At 53.5% G+C, this 4,272-nt stretch overlaps 1 long non-coding RNA gene across 1 annotated transcript; it reads right to left on the minus strand.

Moving 5' to 3' along the window:
- Positions 1–1,690: 1,690 nt before the first annotated feature.
- Positions 1,691–4,054, minus strand: LOC116789688. The gene is made up of 2 exons (XR_004358126.1): positions 3,936–4,054; positions 1,691–1,862 (listed from the first exon to the last, which is right to left on the minus strand). It is a non-coding gene; the product is annotated as an uncharacterized LOC116789688 (long non-coding RNA).
- Between the last annotated feature and the right edge of the window lie 218 nt (positions 4,055–4,272).

The following is a 4,272-nucleotide window of genomic DNA, read 5'->3' on the forward strand; positions in this document are numbered from 1 at the left end:
AATTTACAGGAAAGATGAGGCAAAACTATTTCCAGGAGCATGTAGGACAAGGGGGGACGGCTGAAAACTGTCAGAGAGCAGGGTTAGATTGGATATTAGGAAGAAATTCTTCCCTGTGTGAGTGGTGAGGCGCTGGGATGGAATTCCCAGAGAAGTTGTACCTGCCCCTGGATCCCTAGAAGTGTCCAAGGCCAGGTTGGAGCAACCTGGGCTACTGGGAGCTGTCCTTTCCCATAGAAGGGGGTTGGAATCAGATGATCTTCAGGCTCCCCTTCCAACCCAAACCATTCCATGACTCTATGATTCCAAGATTCCAGGATTCTATGGGCAACGTGACACCTGGTTTGAAGGGTCAACATTGGCCACCTCATGCCTGGGAGAGGATCCTCCTCCCTTTCTCCCTTCTTTCTGCACGTTGGGGTTGTCATTGCTCCTCACCCTGCCCTGCCCCACCTTTCAGACCTTTGTCCACCCCCGGGTTGTTCCAATCCTCATGGAGATGGTGGGCCTGGCACGATGGATCTCAGGTGGCTTCTGGTGGGATCCACCCCCTCCACATCTGTCCAGCTGTTTCCCACAGCTGCCATTCGCTGCCTGGTGGAAAATTCAGTGGAGGCAACGTGCCCAAAAAGTCATGCCCACAATCCAATTGGGAATTGCAGGTGTCTGGAGGACGTCAAACCTCTCTAACATGAGCTTTCCATGCAGTGGTGCAGCTCCATGTCAAAGAGACTTCAAAAGATAGCAGGAAAGACCTTGAAAGAGCAGTTCCTCCCATTCTTTTTCCATTCCTGACTCCCCATGGAGTGTTCCAGTCTTCTCCATAGCACAGAGAGCTTGTGGGAAATGCGTCACACCTTGGAATGTCACAGCAGCTCCAGGATGTTGAACGGTCTTGGAGATGGAAGAGAAGGTGAATTCCTCCTGCAAAGTGCCTAATCTAGAGAGAAGGCAACTTTTTTAAGAAGATCATTGCCCTGTATGAGGATAAACCACTCCCACTGCCCAGCAGGTCCTGCCCAGAGGCGGGAGCGGGGTAGGAATTCTACTTTTCCTGTGAAAATGAATCTCAGCCCAGCCCAGGGGTGCAAGGGCTCAGCAAAGCGAAGTCAGACAAGATGGACTCGGATTTTCCAGCCCCAAAATGCAAATATTCCCCCTGAGGGGGGGTCTCAGTGGTTGTTCCTGTTCTGGGTGTCCTCAGAGGTCCCTGGATCCCTCTGGCACATCAGGGAACTGCCTTGGATGTGTGTGTTGTTGTTCTTCATCAAACCTGGAAAAATTCTCCTCCTCCCACTGTCAGGGAAAAGAGCAGGACGTCAAATCTTATTTCAGAGATTCCACAGATTCCACAGCTGGGAGGGACCCACAAATCTTGGCTCCTCCATGAGCCACAAGTGAGTTGTGTGTTTGGTGCCACTCCCACCTCCCCTCCCTTTGCTTCCCAGCCCTGGCACCTGGCACTGATCTTCTCCTGAGGGGAAAAAATGGGATCAGGACCTGTGGGATGCCTGGATAGAGTCAGATCCACACATCGCCCCTGCTCAACGTCATGGGGCACTGGGGGTTTCGTTTCCTTTAAATCTTTTTTAAAAAGCAATAAAAGGCCCCCGGAACAGTCGGAGCGCCGAACATCCACCAAAGTGACAGCCTGTCAAAGCTGCCTCGCCGAGAAACCCTGGGCCCAGCAAATTTTTAAGCAGGAAAATTTATTCCCCGTGTCGCTCATCTCTCCGGGGATGAAAAATGGCCGGGGCTCCCTCATTTCGCGCGGAGTCCTGGAAAAGCGGCGCCGCGCTCGAACGAGCGGATCGGCCTCAAACAGGACCAATTCATCATCTGGAACAGGCGGAGGCGACAACCTGCCCCGAAAGAAAAAGAAGGGGAAAAAGGATTAAGTTGTGGGTTTTATCCCGGCCTAAATGATCTCGCCCATTAATTTGACACGACTGGGGCTGCCGAGCACGACGTTTCCCTCGGCCGGGATCTAACGCGGGACTCTCTATTAACCTGTCACCTTTGCACTTTCAGCCCCTTCTCTAGGGGGATTTTTCCAGGGGATTTTGGTGCTAGGTGCCTGCTGGCTGTGCTGAGGTGGCATTGGATGTGTTTAGACCAGGAGAAGAAGCTCTTCTGCCCCTGGAGATGGGTTGGGAACAGATTTTGGCAGAGATGGTTTTGATAGTAATTCCAGATTCAATCTATTTTATTTTTTTTTTCACACGGCCAAAAATTCCAGCTGGACTTTTGTTTGAGTATCTGCACTTTGGGATGTTCACCCATCCCTGGAAGTGTCCAAGGCCGGGTTAGACTGGGCTTGGAGCAACCTGGGATAGCAGAAGTTGTCCCTGCTCATGGCAGAAGGTTGGAATTAGATGGTCTTGAAGGTCTCTTCCAACCCAAACCATTCTGTGATTCTTCCACTGCTCTTGAGCTTGGAGGAGACGATCCTTGTAAAGGCACTTGCTGTCACAGACCCCTCGTCTTTCCAAGTTTGAATCCCATGGGATTAGTCCAAACAGTCCTGGATCTTCTCTCCCTCTCTCCAGGGCTGTGATCCTGCTTTTTGTCCTGTTCTCTTTCCTCAAGATCCCAGAATCACAGAGTCACTGAGGTTGGAAAAGAGCTCCAAAAGACCGTGGAGTCCAATCTCTGACCCAACCTCACCTTGTCCTGCAGCCCAGAGCACTGAGTGCCACCTCCAGTCCTTCCTTGGACACCTCCAGGGATGGGGACTCCCAACTTCCCTGGGCAGCCCCTTCCAGTGCCCAATTAATCTCTCTCTAAAGAACTTCTTCCGAATGTCCAGTTCTGGGCCCCTCATGGCAAGAAGGACATTGAGGGGTTGGAGCGTGTCCAGAGAAGGGAACGAAGCTGGGGAAGGGTCTGGAGCAGCAGAAGCAGCTGAGGGAGCTGGGAGGGCTCATCCTCGAGAAAAGGAGACTCAGAGGTGACCTTCTCAGTCTCCACAACTCCCTGACAGGAGGTGGAGCCAAGTGGGAATCGGGCTCTGCTCCCACAAGGGGTGGGAGGAGAGGAAACGGCCTCAAGTTATACCAGGGGAGGGTCATGTTGGACAGCGGGAAGAATTCCTTCATGGAAAGGGTTGTCAGGCCTTGGAAGAGGCTGTCCAGGGAGGTTTGGAGTCCCCATCCCTGGAGGTGTCTGAGGAAGGCCTGGACACCCTCAGGGACAAGGTGGGGATGGGGCACAGCTTGGACTCCACGACCTTGGAGGTCTTTTCCAACTCAATAATTCCGGGATCCTGAGTTCAGCAAGGTGAACAAACACAGAGATGGACTTTTCCAGGAGGTGACAATGACACAATCAGCCGGTCACAGCTGCAGCCTGAAGGTCTGACCTTGGTTCTTGGGCACGACCGTGATTGTCCCTCCTCCTACCCAGCTGGGACCTTGCCAGGCCCTCCCTCCGGGCCCCATCACGTGTGACATGAGCGTGGCCACTTGCAGGGCAGTTCCAGGGGCTGCAGGGACAGGGATCAGCTCCCTGTTTAGAAATGCTGACGGGGCAGGAGCTCAGATCCAGCACCCTGGGCAGGGACACCTCGTGGATCTTAATCCCCCGAGAGCTTTGATTGCAAAACCGAAATCAAAACGAGACGAAACCATCCCTTTCCTTCTTCCCTAAACCCTCTGCTCTCAAAGAGGGGTTTCAGTGGTTGGGGTCGGTCCCTCTAGAAGCACGAGGGAGCTGATGGGTGTATTTTGGTGCCACCCTCACCCAGCTGGTGCCATGAGGTCAGGGAGGCCTCAACGTGCCTTCCCGGCCTCAAAATCTGCTGCCCCATCGGCATTTTTTCCTTTCCCCGACTAAAATCAACCCTCCCAGATGTGCCAGATGTTGCACAAACCCTTTGTGAGCCCATCCTTGTGCCTGGTGACAGAGCCCCGAGGGGCTGGCAGGGGGTTTGTCACCTGCAGAGCTCCGTGCAGGGGATCTGTGGTGACGTGGAGTTCCCTGCGGATGATCCCGGTGACACTTTGTCCCTCGCCCGGCTCAGCCACTCCACGTGGTGACGTCTCTCCCCTAAGGTGCTCATCTCTCCTCTAAGGTGCTTCCAGGGAATCCCAACGACAGGTTTCCCCGCTGTGATGTCACCCGTGGGTGCAGACATATTCCCAGCACTCCAAGCACTTGGCTTTGTCACTTCCTCAAGCCTTGGGAGACTTTGGAGAGGCACCCAGAGAGGTAGAGATGTTGCAGTCCCAACAGGGAATCCCAGGATGGTTTGGGTTCAAAGAGAACTTAAAA

This window comes from Chiroxiphia lanceolata, chromosome 1 (assembly GCF_009829145.1).
Source record: "Chiroxiphia lanceolata isolate bChiLan1 chromosome 1, bChiLan1.pri, whole genome shotgun sequence".
Lineage (NCBI taxonomy): Eukaryota > Metazoa > Chordata > Aves > Passeriformes > Pipridae > Chiroxiphia > Chiroxiphia lanceolata.